Source organism: Otolemur garnettii, unplaced genomic scaffold (genome assembly GCF_000181295.1).
Source record: "Otolemur garnettii isolate 467f Iridium unplaced genomic scaffold, OtoGar3 scaffold00206, whole genome shotgun sequence".
Classification (NCBI taxonomy): domain Eukaryota; kingdom Metazoa; phylum Chordata; class Mammalia; order Primates; family Galagidae; genus Otolemur; species Otolemur garnettii.
The window spans coordinates 1,987,189-2,007,892 of NW_003852601.1; the positions used below are offsets into that span (position 1 = coordinate 1,987,189).

Sequence of the window (20,704 nt, forward strand, 5' to 3'; positions counted from 1 at the left end):
TTCCAGCAAGGAAGTGAAAGATCTCTAGAAGTAAATCTACAAAATGCTGACAAAAAAAATTATAGATGTCACAAAAAATGGATCACATATTATGCACATGGATTTGAAGAACTAATAATGTTAAAACAATCATATGTACCAATTCCCACCAAAATAGCAACATTATTTTTTCACAGAACTAGACAAAGAATTTCTAAGTTCGATGGAATAAAAAAATAGCTTCCATTTCCAAATCAATCTTCAGAAAACTCTAAAATAATTGAATTACTTGACTTTAAGTTATACTACAAGGGCATAGTAACCACAACCATACCATGGTAGTATGAAAATGGGCTCATAGACAGGACAAAATGGAGAACCAAAAAATAAAGATATATGCCTACAATCAACCTATCTTCAACAAAGCAGGTAAAAATACATATTGGGGGAAAGGACACTGTATTTTAAAAAAATTGTGCTGGGAAATTGAATAACCATACATAAAAATTAACTCAAGATGGATTGAAGACTCTAATTTATGACATGAATCTCTAAAAATTCTACAGGAAAACTTGGGGAAAAACTCTTCTTAACATTTACCCGTGCAAATAATTTGAGTAATGTGTCAAATGCAACAAAAATAATAATAGACAAATGGGACTTAATTTAACAAAAGAGCTTCTGCACAGAATATGATAATCAACATGGAAAGTAATCGACTTACCAAATGGAAGATAATATTTGTAACCTATGCATACTACAAAGGAATAATACCCATTATCTGCAAAAATCTCAAAAAACTTAACTAGAAAAAATAACCCCACATCTATAAAGAACTGAAACATTTCAACAAAAATAACACCAATAACATCGTTAAAAAGTAGGAAAATGACATAAGCACATATTTTTTTTAAAAAAGTATACAAATGTTCAAGATATATATTTTAAAATTCTCCATATCACTAATTTTGTACCAGTCAGAATGGCCATTATTAAAAAATCACAAAAGATATATGTCAGCAAGCATGCAGAGAAAAGGGGAATCTTTATACACCTTTGGTAGGAATGTAAATAAGTATAATCTCTACTGATATATATTTCTCAAAGAACTCAACCATTACCCCAGCAATCCCTCCACTGGACATATACACAAGGTAAGGAAATCATTACATAAGAATGACACCTGCACTTACATGTTTATCATGGCAATACTCACCATAGCAAAGAGATTAGGTAAATTTAAGTTTCCATCTACTTAATGAATAACTGGATAAAGAAAATTTAGTACACATACCACAAAAGTCTACTCAGCCATAAGAAAAGAAATTATATCTTTTGCCACAACATTCATGGAACTGGCCACCATTGGTTCCCACTTATATGTAAATAAATCAGAATTAACCCAAATATCACATGTTCACACATATAAATGGAAGCTTTAAAATGCCACACATGGACATAGACATTGGAATAACAGATATTAGAGACTCAAAAGGGTGGGTGAGAGGGGTAAATAATTACCTCATACCTATTATACACTATTTGAGTGATGAGTATGCTAAAAGATCAGACTTCACCACTATACATTATGTCCATGTCAAAAATTGTACTTGTGCCCCTTAAATATATAAAAAAGGAAAAATAAAAGAAAATGAAAAAAAATTCCAAAATCATAGATGGGAAGAAAATATTTTCAACTCACATATCTGATAAGGGATCTGTATCCAAAATACATAAATAAACCTCACAACTCAAGCAGAAAAAAAAAAAAAAGAATAAAAATAGATAAGATACTTGGATGTCTTTGAAGAATATTTGAGTGATAAATTAGGAGATGAAAAATCACTCAACAACATCAGTTATTAGAGAAATATCACTAGACATCTATTACAGTGGTTAGAAATTAAAAAAAAAATACTGACAAACACCAAGCATTTGTGAGGATATATTACATTGCATGGAGTAGCCACTTTGAAAAACAGTTTGGCGGTTTGTTATAAAGTTAAATATGTACATACAATATGGCTTATCTATCCTACTCCTGGATATTTACTCCAATAAATAAAATATGTATTCACCAAAAGACTTACATGTAAATGTTTATCAGAGCTTTATACATAATATCCTCAATTGTGACAACTAAAATGTCTAATAACTGATGAATATATACACAAATAGTGGTACATCCTTGCAATGAAAAGCTACGCAGAAATAAAACGTGTAATTTATAATTACATAATATGGATTAAAGTGTGTCTAATGGCATGAAACTGGACACAAAAGACTATATTTTTACTGTGGTTCCATTATACGAAATTCCCACAACTATAATTTTTTAAATTTTTTTCTTCATTTTCAAAATTTTGAAATTAATATCAGGGTGCAAAAGTTTACGTTAAATTATTTTCCATTCTAAGGTAAACTTCAAGTTGATTTTGAACGTTTCACTCAGGGATCTTGCTGAACACCCTCACATTGTGCACACTAGGTGAGATCCCACCAATTGCCCTCCATCCTAACACCAATCTCCCTTGCTCCTACTCCTTCCCCTCACCCACCCCTGCCCTCTCTCTCAATAGACTATAGTTGTGTTTTATGATTCATGAGGTCATGTAGTCATTTACATATTGGTTTCATATTAGTATTGAGTAAATTATATATATATATATTTTTTTTTTTTTTTTCCATTCTTGAGATACTTTACTAAGAGGAATATGTTTCACTTCCATGCAGGTAAACATAATGTAAAGTATCCATCTTTTCTTATGGCTGAATAGTATTCCACTGCATATGTATGCCCAAATTTAATTAACACATTCATGGGTTAATGGGCATTTAAGTTGCTTTCATAACTTAGCAATTGTTGATTGAGCTACAGTAAACATATTGCTGCAAATGTACTAGTTGTAAAATGATTTTTGTTCTTCTGGGTAGATGCCCTAGTAATGAGATTGTCAGATCAAATGGACAATTGACTTTTAATCTTTTAAGAATTCTTCATACTTTTATTCATAAAAGTTGTATTAGTTTGCATTCCTATGAGCAGTGTAAAAGTGGCCCCTTCACTGAACATCCACACCAGAACCTGTAGCTTCGGGACTTTGTGATGTGGGCTAATGTCACTGGAGTAAAGTTATATCACAGAGTGTTTTTGACTTACATTTCTCTCATGATTAGAGATGATGATCATCTTTTCATGTGTTCGTTGGTCATTCATCTGTTTTCTTCAGAGAAGTATCTGCTCAACTCTCTTGGCTAATTATAAATGAGATTATTTTCTCTTTTTTGTTGATTAATTTGAGTTCACTGTGGATTTTTGTCATCAGATCTTTGTCAGATTTGTTATATGCAAATACCATCTCCCATTCTCAAAACTGTCCGTTTGCATTAGTTGTAAGGCCCTTATCTGTGCAGAAACTTTTTAGCTTGATCAGGTAACATTTAATTATGTCTAATGTTATTGCAATTGCCAAGGGGTCTTATTCATAAAATCTTCTCCAAGACCAATTTTGTCAAGTGTTTTCCCCACAATTGCTTCTATTATTGGTTTTTGTACTTTCTTTTTTTATTGTTTGGTTTACATTGAGGTTACAAAGAATTCGATTACACTGGTTGCATTTGTTAGGTAAAGTCTCCTTATAATTGTGCCCCTCCCTCAAGAGGTGTGCCATACATGGTGAAACACCATACCCCTTCCTCCTTCCCTCTCTCTGTTCCCACATTTCCATACCCCTTACCTTGTATTATATCATCTACTGCCTTCATATTAGAATTGAGTACATTGGAGTCTTGCTTCTCCATTCTTGTGATGCTTTACCAAGAATAATTTGTTCCAGTTCCATCCAAGTTGATAAAAAAGACGCAAAGTCTCTATCTCTTTAAATGGCTGAATAGTATTCCATGGTATACATATACCAGAGCTTGTTAATCCATTCCTGAGTTAGTGGGCACTTAGGCTGTTTCCATATTTTTGGGGTTGTGAACTGAACTGCTATAAACAGTCTATTGCAAATGTTCTTATGATAAAATGATTTTTTTTTCTTCTGGGTAGATGCTTGGTAATGGGATTTCAGGATCAAATGGAGGTCTACTTTGAGTTATTTGAGGATTCTCTATACTTCCTTCCAAAAAGATTGTATTAGTTTGCAGTCCCATCAGTAGTGTAAAAGAGTTCCCTTCATTCCACATCCATACCAGCCTCTGCAGCTTTAAGACTCTGATGTGGGTTGTTCTAACAGGGATTAGGTGATATTTCAGGGTGGTTTCGATTTGAATTTCTCTTATGGTCAGTGATGATGAGAATTTTTTCAAATGTTTGTTAGCTATTCATCTGTCTTCATCAGAGATAGTTCTGTTCATATCTCTTGCCCAGTGATAAATAGGATTGTCTACTCTTTTTTTTTTATTAATTTGAGTTCTCTATAGATTCTAGTTATGAATCCTTTGTCATTTTAATAGCCTGAAAATATCTTTACCAATTCTGAATGTTGTCTTTTTGCTTTACTTGTTGTGTCATTATATATGCAGATTTTGAGGTTAATTAAGTTCCATTTGTTAATTTTTTTATTAAATGATAGCTGTGTACATTAATGCAATCCTGGGGTACAGTGTGGTGTTTTCATATGCAATTTGAAATATTTTCATCAAACTAGTTAACATAGACTTTATGTCAATTTTCTTAGTTATTGTGTTAAGACTTTTATACTCTACTTTTAGATAGATTCACTTGTACCCTTGTAAGACAAACCATAGAGGTGATCCCTCCAATCACCCTCTCTCCACCCATCCATCCCTCCCCGTCCCTAAATTCTTAGGCTGTAATTAGGTTATAGCTCTCATATGAAAGCTATAAACTAGTTCCATAGTAAGACTGTATATATTGGATATTTTTTCTTCCAGTCTTGTGATACTTTGCTAAGAAGAACATTTTCCAGCTCCATACATGTAAACATGAAGGAGGCAAAGTCTCCATCTTTCTTTATGGCTGCATAGTATTCCATGGTGTACATATACCACAGTTTATTGATCCATTCATGGATCGATGGACACTTAGGCTTCTTCCATGACCTGGCAATTGTGAATTGGTCTTCAATAAACATTCTGATGCAAATATTTTTGTTGTAATGTGGATTTTTGCTCATCTAGGTAAATGCCAAATAAAGGAATTGCAGGATTGAATGGCAGATAAATTTTTAGTCCTCTAGACTTCTTTCCAAAAGGAACCTATTAGTTTGCACTCCCACCAGCAGCGTAGAAGCGTTGTCTTTTCTCCACATCCTTTTTTGTTGTTGCAATGGCCACATAATTCTTTATCATAAAATCTTTCCAAGTTTAACAATGTTGATAATTTTACCCACACTTTCTTAGACGATTTTGAGTTTTGTGTCATAGATCTACATTTTTTATCCATCTTGAGTCAATTTTTGTAAGTGGTAAAGTATGGGTTGAGTTTTTATTCACATGTGGTTATCCAGTACTGACAGCACCGTTTGATGAAGAGATTCTTTTCCCCCACTGTATGATTGTTTTTAGGTTTATCAAAGATCAGATGGCAAGTAGAGCCTGATTTCATCTCTTGGTTTTCTATTCTGTTCCCTATGTCTATGTCTCTATTTTTGTGCCAATACCATGTTGTTTTGATTACTATGGATTTGTAATATAGCCTCAAGTCTGATAGGGTGATGCCCCTAGCTATGTTTTTATTACTAAGAATTACCTTAGCTATATATATTTTTTTTCTGGATCTATATAAAACTAATTACTATTTTTTCCAATTCTTCAAAATATGATGTTGGCATTTTAATGGAGGTTGGATTTAATCTGTAGATTTATTTGGGTAGAATGGACATCCTGACAATGTTGATTCTTCCCAGCCAAGAAAACAGTGCAATATTTGTTAGAGTCTTCTGCCATTTCTTTCCTTAGGGTTTCATAATTCGCTTTGAAGAGATCTTTTGCCTCTTTTGTTAGGTATATTCCTATGTATTTCATTTTCTTTGAAGCTACTGTGAACAGAATTGTACTCTTTATTTGTTTCTCAACTTAGCTGTTACTGGTGTATACAAAGACTACTGATTTTTTGACATTGACATTATCCCTGGTGATGTTATAGTATTTTCTGATCACTTCCACAATTTTGTGGTCGAGTCTCTGGGGTTTTCTAAGTATAAGATTGTATTAATTGCAAAGACAGTTGGAGCTCTTCTGCCCCCATTTTGATGCCCTTTATACCCTTCTCCTGGTTACATTGGCTAGAATTTCCAGCACAAAATGTCGAATAATAGCAGTGATAGTGGACAACCTTATCTGGTTTCACTTGTAAGTGGAAAAGCTTTCAGTTTTACTCCATTCAGTATCATGTTAGCTTTGGGTTTGTCATAGATGGATTCAATCAGCTTAAGAAATGTGCCACTTATACCTATTTTCTTAAGTGTTCTTATTAGAAAAATGATCCTGAATTTTGTCAAATATTTTTTCTGTATCTATTGAGAGGCTCATATGAACTTTGTTTTTGCTTCTATTGATATGATACATTACATTTATGAATTTGAGTATGTTAAACCATACTTACATCCTAGGGTGAAGCTTGTATAATTTTTTGATGTGTAGTTGCAATCTCTTAGCTAAGAATTTCTTGAGTATTTTGCATTAATATTCCTTAGTGAAATTGGTCTTTAGTTCTTTTTGGTTGGGCCCTTTCCTGGTTTCGGAATCAAGGTGATGTATGCTTCATAAAATGTGTTGGGGAAGGTTCCTTTCTTCTCAGTGTTTTGGAATATACTGTGAAATATAGGTGCAAGCTCATCTTTGAAGGTGTAATAGAATTGTGATGTGAAGCCGTTTGGTCTTGAGCTTTTTTGAGGGCAGCATTTTATAACTTTTGCAATCTCAGTGCTTCATATTGATCTCTTCAAGAGATATATTTCTTTCTAGTAAACTCTAGGAATATGATTTAATCACAGGTTTTGGTCCATTTTTTTCCACATTGCCAATTTCTGAACATAGAGTTTGGTAGTAGACATGATCTCTTGTATTTTTTTGGTATCAGTTGTTATCTCCCCCCTTACATTTCTGATTGATATTAGTAAATATTTTTCCTTTTTCTATTTCTGGTTAATCTGACCAATGGTTTATTAATTTTATTTATCTTATCAAAGAAATAAAATTTTATTAGAATAATTTTCCAAATTAATCTTTTATTTTAAATTTCATTTCTTTCTGATTTAATTTGAAATTTCTTTTGTTTTGCTAGGTTTGGGATTGGATTTGTCTTCCTTTTCCATTTCTTTAAGATTATTTATCATGTTGTCAATGTGCGCTCTTTCTGTTTTTTGGATATAGGCAGCTAATGTAATAAATTTCTTTCTTAAGACTGCTTTTGCAGTGTCCATAGGTTGTGGCAGTTTGTGCCTTTCTTTTTGTTATGCACATGGAAGTTAATGATTTCCCTTTTTATATCTTCCTTGACCCAACTATCATTCAGCATAAAGTTGTTCAATATCCATGCTTTTCTGTAAGTGTGAAAATTTTTGTTTGAGTTCAATTCCACCTTTATTACCTTGTGGCCTGACAAAATACAATGTATAATTTCAATTCTTTTGACTTTGTTGAAGTTTGTTTCGTGTCCTAGGATATGATCTATTTGGTAGAATGTTCCGTTGATTGATGAGAAGAACATATATTTTTTAACCTTGGGATGTAGTGTTCTGTATATGTCTATTAAGCACAATTGTTCCAACATCACATTTAAGTCTCTTGTATCTTTGTTTAGTTTCTGTTTAGAGGATCTGCCTATCTCTGTAAGAAGAGGGTTAAAGTTCCCTGCTATTATGGTATTATAAGATATCATATTGCTCAGACTAATTAAGGTCTGTTTCAAGAATCTGGGAGCATTTAAATTGGGTGCATAAATATTTAGAATAGAAATGTCCTCTTGTTGTATTGTTCCCTAGACCACTATGAAGTGTACATCTTTGTCATTTTTGAGTATAGGTGCTTTAAATCCACTTGTATCTGAAAATAAGATTGCCATCCCTCTTTTCTTCTGATTTCTGTTTCTCTGAAAAATAGTTTTCCATCCTTTAACTCTGAGTTTTAATTTGTTGTTTGCAGCTAGATGTGTTCCTGATGACAGCGAATGGATGCCTTGTGCTTTTTTTATCCAATCAGCCAGACTACTTGTCTTCAGTAGGGAATTCAAGCTATTAACAGTTATTGAGAGAATTGATAACTGTGATGAAGTTCTATTAATCTTATTTTGTGTAAGTCCATTGCTTAGTTTTATCTTTTGCATCATTGTGGAAGCTAGTTTTGTCCTTCAGCTTCTGAGTGTTGCATTTGCAGGTGGCCCATTTTGATAATTAGTGTGTAGAATAGGTCTAAAAATTTCCTATAGAGCTGGTGTTGCTGGGGAAATCTTCCTCAATATTTGCATATCACTAAAATATTTGATTTCTCCATCAATTTTAAAGCTTAGCTTAGCAGGATATATAATTCTGTGTCAAAAATTGTTTCATTTTAGTAGGTTAAAGATAGATGACCATCTTGTTCTGGCTTGAAAATTTTCATTTGAGAAGTCCATGGTCATCCTAATGAATTTGCCCCTGTAAGTCAATTGGTCCTTACTCCTGGCTGTTTACAGAATCTTTTCTTTCATCTTGACTTTTCACAGGTTTATTACAATGTGTCTTGGAGAAGCTCTGTTTGAGCTGAGACATCTTGAGGTTCAATATTGCTCTGAATGGAGCATCAAAATCTTTGGTGATATTTGAGAAATTTTCATTTATGATATCCTCTGGTAGTGCTTCTATTCACCTGGTGTTTTTTTTTTCCCCTCATTTGTATACCTATAATTCTTATGTTTGAGAGTTTCATGAAGTCCCATAATTGTTTCAGTGAATGTTCTTCTTTCTCTCTTTTTTTCTGTCTCTTTAACTCCCTTTGTTAGCTCAAGAGCTTTCTCCTCTAACTCTGAGATTCTTTCTTCTGCATGGTCTAGTCAGTTACTGATATTTTATACTGCATCTTTAACTTCCCTATGTGACTGCTTCAATTTCATATACTGCTTTATATCATTTCTATATTCTCATATTGTTCATCTTTGATTTGATTCTGTTTTTTTATTTCTTTTCTGTTATTTTCTACTTTCTCAGAAATTTCCTTCATTGTTTTTACCAACTATATTTTAAATTCCCTTTCTGAAATTTCTCACATTTCTTCAGAGGTAGAATCCTCTGCAATAGCTACATCATAATCCCCTGGGGTCATTGCTCTGTTCTGGTTTTTCATGGTGCCAGGATCTCTGTGCTGTGTCATTCTCATGAGTGTTTTCCTTTGCCCTACTTTTTCCTTATGTTTCCTCCTGTTTTTTTAAGTTACCGTGCCTCTGATTTAAGGTGTTGAAGCATCCTTTTGGTCCCAGATCAGGTGCAGAGCAGCCTGTGACTATGGCCCCAAGTGCTCTCGGGAGCTTCACTCAGTCCCCTCCAGCCTCCCTGCTTAGTTCCGTGTGACTCTCATGTCCAGCCCTCTGCCCATGGCCCAAAGAACCCTCAGCCTGCCATCCTCCACACCATAACCTGTTTTTCTCTCTCATGGGTTTACTCTCCCCCAGTCTGTAAACCCTCCTGTGCTGCCATTGAGTCAGCCTGTGGGACCCATAAACAAGCCTATCTGGACTAGTGTCCTCCCCACAAGCCCAACTGTCTGCCCTGGGGTTTTACCCCTCATGCAGCCTGGGGGAGCCTGTGAGGCCTGGCGTCCTTCCTGTTAGTCCCTCTGTCACCTCAGGGTTGTTCAGGCTGTCTCACCAGGAGTGATTTCTGTGAGCTGGGCAATCCCAGCAGGATTTATTCCTGTAGGCCAGATGACCCCTGCTGGGTTTATTCTTGCACAGACAGCAACCTCTGGGGTTCTTCCTCCTGACCAGATGGTCCAGTCAGGAGTGCTCCCAGGCCCCATCACAGGTTCTCCCTGCTGGCCAGGTGATCCTGTCTGGGCTACTTTCTCTCACCCAGACAGTCTCCTCAGGAGTTGTCCCTGAGAGCCAGGGTATGAATTCTGGTGTTCTGCTAAATCAGTCTATAATGCCAGGAGTCTTCCCCGTGGGCCAGCCAATGAGGCCTGGGGTTCTGCAGCTCTGTCAAACTGTCAGCACCAACATTCTGCCCCCGAGCCAGCCATTTAGACCTGGCTCATCGCAGAACACCACTTTCCTCACTTCAGGCTCTATTCTTAGACAGCTCATCCCTACAGGGACACAAGTGAATGGGATTCCAACCTATACACTGGCCCCAGTGTCAGTCATCCTGCCAGTGCCCCCTGGATGGGTTGCAGCAGTGGCCCCGCCACAGGTGCCTATCCAGCTCCTGCCATCAGGTGCAGCTGTCCCGGTGGCCAGCTCCCTGCCTGGTGTGCCCTCGCTACCTGTGCTGGTGAGTGCCTCCCAGAGTGTGTTCATTCAGGCCCCCTTCCCCTGTGGCAGATGCCAGCCAGGCACTCAGTCAGGCCAAGCAGTGGAAGACTTGCCCCGTCTGCAATGAGCTGTTCCCCTCCAATGTCTACTAGGTGCACATGGAGGTGACTCACAAGAACAGTGAGTGCAGGGCTGGTGACAAGCTTGAGCCTGAGAAACTGGCTGTGTGTGCGCCATTCCGCAAGTGGATGAGAGAGAAGTCTTTCCTGCAAATGCCTGGTCTCTGAGGAGGAGCTCATACACCAACTGCTAATGCATGGTCTGGGCTGCTTATTCTGTCCATGCATGTTCCATGACATTCAAAGTCTTTCAGAGCATAGCCGGATTGTGCACCTCGGGAAGAAGTTACCTGTGGATTACAGGAACAAAAGTTTTCAGCTAGATATTGGTGCTAATGGCAACCTGCTATTTCCCCACCTGGACTTCATTACTGTTTTGCCAAAGGAGGAACTTGGGGAGTGGGAAGTCTACCTGGCGATCCTTGCTGGGAAACACTCCATGTCCCTCGTGCCTGTGTACATGAAGGTGTGGCCTCCAGCTAAGGGCACGTCCAGGAGGCCCAGCAAGCAGGTGTCAACCTGCCCCTTTTGCTTCAGCACCTTCGTGGCACCAGAGGGGTATGAGCTACATCTGAAAGAGAGGCACCATATCATGCCTATGGTGCACACAGTGCTCAAGGCCCCTGCTTTCCTGTGCATTCACTGCTGCAGGGTCTACACCGGCAACATGATGCTGGCCACCATTACCGTCCACCTGCTGCGCTGTAGGAGTGCCCCCAAGGACAGTGGCTCAGACCTGCAGGGCCAGCCTCACTCCATAGAAAACAGTGAGTCGCTCCTGGTGAATGGTGAGGTGATCCCTGACACTGCCTCTTCTGTGAAGAGGAAGCTACCTAACGTCCACTCAGGGGCTAAAGCCCAAAGGGCTGGGGAGGACGCACCTCTTGTCCTGAGTATGGATGCAGCCCCAGATCCAGAAAAAGGGTTGTGCCTTTTAAAAGACAAAGGAATGAAACCAGGACAGAGGTTCTGGTCACTAGTGATGATGCTCTTCAGATTTTACCATTAGATCCTAAGAAGTATGAAGACCATTCTTATGAAGAAAAAAAGCAGTTTCTTAAAGATTATTTCCATAAGAGACCATATCCTAGTAAAAAGGAAATAGAACTGTTATCTTCAATTTTATGGGTGTGGAAAATTGATGCATCTTCTTTTTTTGGAAAAAGAAGGTATATTTGAATGAAAGCAGTAAAAAATCATAAGCCTTCTGTAAAAATTAAAAAAAAAAGAAGAACTACAAGGAAGAGAAGAGTGAAGAGTGAGAAGGGGTAAAAGACAGAAAAGGAGAAAATAGAAAGGGGGGGGAGGGAATATTGACAAAAAGAAGAGAGGAACAGAAATAGACACTGAAGGATACTTGAAACACATACATAAATTCCAACCTCTGCAGAGCTGGGTTAGGTGGGTCCCTGGACGTCCGGAGCTTTTTGCCAGCCTGAGCAGACACAAGACCCTACTTCCAACAAATAGAGAAGAAAAACAAAAACGCTATAAATCAAACCAAACCAAGCAAACAAAAAAACATAAAGGATAAAATTGGGGAAGGGAAGGATAACAGGGCAGAAAAACTAGCAAAAATGAAGCCCTTTTTCTTAAAAAAGGAAACAATGAAAAATTATAATTATATAACAAAAAAGAAGAAGAAACAAAAAAAGAAAAATCCAAAGGGAAAAAGTTGAGAAAAAAATGTTTCTCTTATATAACATTTTATTTTTATTTTTTATTAATTCATAGCTGTGTACATTAATGTATTTATGGGGTACAATATGCTGGTTTTATATACAATTTGAAATATTTACAACAAACTGGTTAACACAGCCTTCACTGCACTTTCTTAATTATTGTGTTATGACAATTATACTCTACACTTAGTAGATTTGATATGTACCCTTGTAAAATGCACCATAAAGGGAAAAAAACCTGTTTATGTATTTATTTTGCTGTATGTTGCCTGGGCAAAAGATGATCTTCTGGGGTATGAGATGCTAATCATTACACTGATACAACTGTATAAGATGGAGACTGGAAGCCTCTTCCTTGCTGAAGAAACCGTGTCCCATCTTCCTGAGTTCTTTGCCCTCAAACCCCATAGGGCTGGGAGCCTGAAGCTCTCCTTAGTCTGCTTAATAGACACAACCAGTAGCTTTCCCAGGAAAATGTATGTGGCTCAGTCCTGGCCCCTAGGAATGCTTCAAAATCACTCACTCGCTCACTCTAGTTCTCCCAATGTAACTCAACCAAGTGCTCAGGTAAAAAAAAAAAAAAAAAAACCACCACAGGGCAGGCCTTCACTGGCTGCAAATTGTCCTGGCAGCAGCTGCAGCTACACCAGTGGACTCCACCTGAATACAAATACTTGCCTCTTCTTCACTGCTTTTGTACTCATCTTGGATTCCTGAACAGGCCCCAAAGTGAGGTTTCTTGACATATCCGACAAGCCAGAGGTGCCTGGAGTATTTTCTCCCCAGTATCACCATGCATGGCTGTAAAGACACTGGCTCTAGTCCCCCATCTTGCTTCACCCCCCTTACAGCTTAATTTTGAAGAAACTCTATTTTGTGTCACTGGTTCTCTATATTGTTCTTCTCTTTTCAGTTTCATTAATTTCTTTGTCTATAATACTTTTATGTGCTTACTTATGGATTTATTTCATTGTGTTTATAGTTTTCTTGAGGTATAATCTTAAGATATTTGAGACTATTTCCTTTTTTCTAATATAAGCAGTTAGTACTATAAATTTATTTCCTTTTTTATTAAATCATAGCTGTGTACATTAATACAATCATGGGGTACAATGTGCTGGGTTTATATACAATTTGAAATATTTTCATCAAACTGGTTAAAATAGCCTTCATGGCATTTTCTTAGTTATTGTGTTAAGACATTTATATTCTACACCTAGTAAATTTCACATGTACCCTTGTAGGATACATCATTAGGTGTGGTCCCACCACTTACCATCCCTCCACCCATCCTCCCCCCTACTCTCCCCTCCCTCTCTGCTTTCCTCTTCCTCTTGGGCTATAATTGGGTTCTTTCTTTCTTTTTTTATTAAATCATATACACATAGATCATGAATACATTTATGCATATGTGGGATACAATGTGTTGATTTTTTTGTGCTTACAAAATCTGATGTGCTTACATAAAACCAATAAACATAAACTTTTGCCTCATTTACTTGATTATTGTGTTAAAACACTTATGTTTCACACTTGACAGATTTGACTTGTACCCTTGAAATATGCCCCATAGGTGTGGTCCTGTCATTTACCCTCCCTTTATCGAACCTCCCCTCTCCACTCCCTTCCCATTCCATTTCTATCCTACACCCTGGGATATAGTTATGTTCTATCTTTCATAAGAAAGTGTGAGTAAATATAATTTGGTTTCATAGAAGAGTGCATTGGATACATTTTACTAAGTGCATTGGATACATTTTCCTCCATTCTTGATATACTTTACTCAAGAGTATATGTTCTAGGTTCCTCCACGTAAACATAAAAGACATAAAGTCTTCATCTTTTTGTAAGGCTGCATAGTATTCCATTGTATACTTATACCATAATTTGTTAATCCATTCATGGGTCAATGGACACTTGGGCTTCTTCCATGACTTGTCTATTACAAATTGAGCTGCAATGAATAATCTGGTGCAAATATCTTTTTTTGCAAAGTGATTTTTGATGTTTTGGATATACTCCTACTAGAGGAATTGCAGGATCCAATGGCAGGTCAATTTTCAGATCCCTGAGTGTTCTTCAAACTTCTTTCTGAAAGGAACATATTAGTTTGCATTCCCACCAGCAGTGCTGAAGTGTTCACTTTTCTCCACATTCATGCCAACATCTGTAGTTTTTGGATTTTGTTATGTGGGCTACTCTCACTGGAGTTAGATGGTATCTCAAACTGGTTTTCATTTGCATTTCTCTGATGATTAAAGATGATGAGCATGTTTTCATGTGTCTGTAGACCCTGCCCCTGTCTTCTTTGGAGAAGCTTCTGTTCAGGTCTCTTGCCCATAATGAAATTAGATCACTTGTTCTTTTCTTATTGATAAGTTAGAGTTCTCTGTGGATTCTGGTTATCAGACCTTTCTCAGAAACATAGTCTGAAAATACCCTCTCCCATTCTGAAGGCAGTCTACTTGCTTTACTTACTGTGTTCTTGGCAGTGCAAAAGCTTTTTAGTTTGATCATATCCCAGTAATGTATTCTTGGTATTGCTTCAATTGTACTGGGAGTCATCCTCATAAAGTTTTTTCCCAGGCCAATTTCTTCAAAGTATTTGCCCTGTACTCTTTCCAAGAATCTTTATGGTTTCATGTCTTATGTTTAAGTCTTTTATCCAGTGAAAGTCAATTTTTTTTAGAAGTGAAAGGTGAGGGTCTAGTTTCAGTCTTCTACAAATCACCAGCCAATTCACCCAGCACCATTTATTAAATAGGGAGTCTTTCCCCCAGTTTAAGTTTCTGATAAGCTTATTGGAGATCAATTGACCATAGTGTCTGGATTCATCTCTTGGTTCTCAATTCTGTTCCATATATCTATCTCTCTATTTTTGTGCCAATACCATGTGTTTTGATCACTATAGATTTATAATATAGTGTGAAGTCTGGTAGCATGATTCCACCTGATTTGTTTTTATTTCTGAGTAGTGTCTTGACTATTTGAGGTTTTTTCTTTTTCCATATAAAATGAAGAACTAGTTTTTCCAGATCTTTCAAGTATGACAGAGGTGCTTTAATGGGGATTGCATTAAATATGTAGATTGCTTTGCGTAGTATGGACATTTTAAAAATGTTGATTCTTCCCAGCCATGCGCATGGTATATTTTTCCATATGTTGACATCTTCAACTATTTCTTTTCTCAGAGTTTCATAGTTCGCTTTATAGAGATCTTTCACATCCTTTATTAGGTACACTCCCAGATATTTCATTTTATTTGGCACTACTGTCATGAATGAGTCCATGACTATTTTTTTAAAGCTTGACTATTGTTGGTATAAATGCTACTGATTTGTGTGCATTGATTTTGTAGCCTGAGATGCTGCTGTATTCCTTGATCACTTGTAAGAGTTTTTTGGTTGAGTCCCTGGAGTTTTCCAGGTGTACAAACATATCATCTGCAAAGAGTGAAAGTTTGATCTCCTCTGACCCTATATGGACACCCTTGATTGCATACTCTTGCTTGACAGCAATGGCTAAGACTTCCATTACAATATTAAAAAGCAGTGGAGATAGTGGGCAACCTTGCATGGTTCCTGACCTGAGTGGAAATATTTTCAATTTTACTCCATTCAGTATAATATTGGCTGTAGGTTTGCTGTAGATGGCCTCTATCAGTTTAAGAAATGTCCCTTCTATAACAATTTTCTTAAGTGCTCTGATCATAAAAGGATGTTATCAAATGCTTTTTCTGCATCAATTGAGAGAATCATATGATCTTTGTTTTTTTAATTGTTTATGTGGTGTATTTTATTTATAGGTTTACATATATTGAACCAGCTTTGAGAGTCTGGGATAAAATGCAATTGGTCATGGTGTACAATTTGTTTGATATGTTGCTGGATTCTGTTTGCTAGGATCTCATTGAATATTTTTGCATCAATATTCATTAGAGATAATGGTCTATAATTTTCTTTTCTTGTTGGGTCTTTTCCTAGTTTGGGGATCAGGGTGATGTTTGCTTCATAGAATGTGTTGACAAGTATTCCTTCTTTTTCTATGTTTTGAAAAAGGTTAAGTAATATGGGTACTAGTTCCTCTTTAAAGGTTTGTTTGGTAGAATTCTGATGTGAAGCCATCAGGTCCCGGGCTTTTCTTCTTGGGAAGATTTTGTATAGTTGATGCTATTTCAGAACTTGATATAGGCTGGTTCAACATTTCCACTTCTTCCTGTCTAAGTCTAGGAAGTTGGCATGATTCAAAGTATTGGTCAATTTTATTCAGATTTTCATATTTCTCAGAATAGAGATTTTTGCAAAATTCATTAAGTATTTTTTAAATGTCTGCAAAGTCTGAGGTTATCTCATCTCTGCCATTTCTGGTTGATGAAATTAGACATTTTACTCTTTTATTTACGGTTAGGTTAGCCAAAGGTCTATCTATTTTATTGACCTTTTCAAAAAACCAACTTTTTGATTCATTGATCTGTTGTACAATTCTTTTTTTTATGTATTTCATTTAACTATGCTCTAATTTTGGTTATTTTTTTTCTTCTGCTGAGCTTGGATTTGGAATGTTCTTCCTTTTCCAATTGCTTGAGCTATCCCATTAAGTTGTTGATTTCTTCTTTTTCTGTTTTCTTGAGGAAGGCATGTAATGCTATAAATTTCCCTCTTCAGACTACCTTTGCAGTATCCCAGAGGTTCTAGTAGTTTGTGTCTTCATTATCGTTTAGCTCTAAAAATTTGGTAATTTCCTTCTTAATTCATCTATGACCCAGCTATCATTTAGCATAAGATTATTTAGTTTCCATGTTTTTGTATGAGCATGCAGATTCCTGTTGTTACTGAGTTCAACTTTTATTTCCTGATGGTCCAAGAAGATTCAAGGAATAATTTCTTTTTTTTTTTTTTTAATTTGCTGAGTTAGCCTTGTGACCTAAGATGTAACCAAATTTGGAGGATGTTTCATGCACTGGTGAGAAGAATGTATATTCAGCTTTGTTAGGATGAAATGTTCTGTTTGTTAAATCCAATTGTCAAATGGTTAATTGTAAGTCTAATATTTCTTTGCTTAGTTTCTTATTGGAGGATCTATCCAACACAGCCAAAGGGGTGTTAAAATCTGTGGCTATTATAGTGCTGGAGGAAATCAAGTTGTTCATGTTAGTTAGAGTCTCTCTTATAAATTAAGGAGCATTGTAGTTGGGTGCATAAATGTTAATAATTGAAATCTTGTAATCTTGAGTGTTGCCTTGAACATATATGAAGTGACCATCCTTATCTTTCCTTAATTCTGTTGGTTTAAAGCCTACTGTATCTGGGAATAAAATTGCAACACCTGCTTTTTTCTGACTTTCATTTGCCTGAATTATAGATGCCCATCCCTTCACCCTGAGTCTATATTTATCTTTTAGGGTAAGATGAGATTATTGTATACAGCAGATATCTGGCCTGAGTTAGTGAATCCAGTCAGCCAACCTGTGCCTTTTTATAGGACAATTTAAGCCATTCACATTAATTGAGATCAATGATAAGCCTGATATTATTTAGGGTGTCAAATTTGTGAAAAGTCCAGGACATTTTTAATCCTTTCTGTTGCAAGCACATAAATGATTACACTAGACACGGATTCACAGTATCGTATACACTACAAGAGATGAGGCTGACCATAGGTGCAGGATAACACTGAGCACTTCTCACAGAGTCCTTTTATTGAGAAGACACATAATAAGACAGAAAGATTACTAAGCAAAGACATGCAGGGGCTGCGTGCTCAGGGAAATGATCTCAGAGGTGCCAAGAAAGTACGTACTCAAGGAAATGATCTTCAAGGATGGTGAGAAAATGATCCCTAAAATACTAAATGCAATTTTTCTCCTCTAATCCTTTAAGGAACTGTTATAAAATGCTTAATGTTTGACAATAGCTTTACTACTATAGGACTGAACTTTGCTCCTCCAGAATTACTGAGTTACTTGGTGGCTTGCCTTCCAAGTTACAAGAGATTTCCAGGCTTGCCAGGAGAATGTCTTTTTCTCAGTAATTACTCAGATGAGTTATGATATTGGTGACTGTTGTAGTAAGTATGATGTTTAATTCTCTATACCTTCTACCACTGTGGTAGTTACATTTTGATCAAAAATTTCTATGTGAGTTTACTTTGGTAGTAAAGCATTATGGTGGTCATTGTGGAGGATGGGTCTGAGAATATCCTGGAGAGCTGGTTTAGTTATGGCAAATTTATTCAGCATGTGAATATAATTAAAGTATTTAATTTCTCCATCATAAATGAAACTCAGTTTAGCTGAATACAGGATCCTGGGTTGAAAATTGTTGTTTTAGGAGATTGAAGGTAAATGACCATACTATTCTAGCTTGAAAAGTTTCATCAGAGAGATCTTCAGTCATTCTACTGTTCTTCCCCTTGTAGGTTATGGTTTTCATACATCTTGCTATTTGCAGTATTTTCTCCTTCATATCAACTTTGGTGAACTAATTATAATATGTCTGGGAGATGCTTTATTTGGGTTTATTTGTGCTGGGTTTCTGAAACTGTCCTCTATTCATCTGATTCAAGTGATGCTGTCTGGATTTCAGCATCTTTTGTGGTGTTTGGGAAGTTTTTCTTGATTATCTCTTGAAGAAGAGCATCTGAACCTTTCGAAGCAACCTCATTGCCTTCAGGGATTCCCATAAGGCAAATATTAGTTTTCTTGGAATTATCCCAGAGCTCTCAGAGAGAATGATCCATTTTTGCTCTCCATTTCTCTTTCTCTTTGTGCATTTTGAAGCATTCAAAGCCTTTGTCTTCTATTTGATCTTCTATTTGTCTTAAATTTGATTTCTGACACCTCAGCCATTGGTTTATGAATGGGATCCTCTGGTGTGGTTGGTTTATCATTCCTTGGGGGTGTTAATCTGTTATGATCATTCATATTGACAGAGTTTTTCCACTGATTTCTCCCCATGATTGTTTTGTACCATTTGGCTAGATGAGCTGGTAGGGTGAAGTTTGATTGGGGGCTTCTGGGATTGTGGTTGACCAGTCTTTTACCAAAGAGCTGGGACTGGTGACTGCAAATTTTCCTCTACAGCTTTGCAAAGGACCCATACAGTACTACAGCATGAGACTTTGGAGACCTGCTTGGTGACGGTGGGCCTATGTGGCTCTGTCTTGTATTCAGCTGATCGCTGTCCAGTCCTTGTGAATCAGTGACTCTGGTTTGAAGTCTCAGCTATTGTTCTAGGAGAACTGAGCTAGCCATCTATCCCATCTGCCATCATGCTCAACCTCCTGGAACCTGCTGAACCATTGATTTCATTGATCTCAAAAAAATGTTCACAGGCAGGTTACACAAACTCTGCCTGCAAGAGTTACTGTGAAGTGTGGAGTATTGTGGACCAGTTTTGGGTGCAGGATGGCTGCCTGCAGGTGAGACTCAAATTGCCACACTTGACCCAGGGGAAAAGGTGCCTGTGGCAGTCGCCATTTTGGAAATTTCAAAATCAGGTTATTTATTTCTTAATACTACTTTATTTGGATTCTATACATTTTGATACATTGCTTTTTTCATTCAGGTTTATGTACTTTTTATATTTCTTTTGATTTTTTTATGACTTATGGATTATTTATACAAATGTTTAAAGATTTTCCTGTCATCTTTCTCCAATTGATTTCTAGTTTCCATAATGATTAGAGAAAATAAATACAATTTTATTTCTATAAAATTTCTTAAAGTTTGTTATGACCCAGGGTACAATTTATCTTTGGGAATGTTCTCTGAGTACTTGAAAGAAAGTGTTCAGTCTGCTATTGTTGAGTGAAGTGCTCTATGCCTGTCAATTATATCCTATTGGTAGAGTTAGTGACTTTCATGGAATCTTGAAGGTGCTGGTGGCCAGCCTTGCCACCATATCAAAGGGATTGACTGAGAATAAATCCAAATGCAAGAAGAAATTTATTTTACAGATACAGTGTGAAAGCTGTGAAATCCTAATGATATTATTTGAGTTTCTGAATCCAAATCTACTTAGTCTGTTCTGTTAAATTGGTCAATATATTCTCATCCTCTTTCTCCATTAATTTGAATGAATTTAGGTCATATAAAGCAAAATAATTCTATTTACTACAAATTTTATGAACTAAAACCCCTTTTCTTCCTATCCTTCTATGGTCAGAAAACAGATTTGAAATAAGTATAACAGAGATAGAAAGAGGAGAAAAATATAAACATTTAACTGGAAGAATATTTCAGTTAATTCTAGGAATGTTGGAAACTTGGTTATATATTATTCTGAACGTGAACTGGGGCCATAAGTACTAATAAAGTCTGCCATCAGTGACAGAGACCATGAGAGGTCACAGGAAAATCTCAGAAATAGAGGGAATTGGGGGAAAAGTGAAAACATTAGAGAATCCAGGGGAAACGATTTGGTCCAAAAATGAACTTGATTCTGATAATAAGATAAATACTTTCTATCCTGAGGTATAGATGTATGTCAGTTTTCTCATCTACAAAATGG

The 20,704-nt window shown here is 36.5% G+C and overlaps 1 pseudogene; it reads left to right on the top strand.

Moving 5' to 3' along the window:
* Nucleotides 1-13,740, top strand: part of LOC100964521 — a 75,057-nt pseudogene extending 61,317 nt beyond the window's left edge.
* Nucleotides 13,741-20,704: the final 6,964 nt, after the last annotated feature.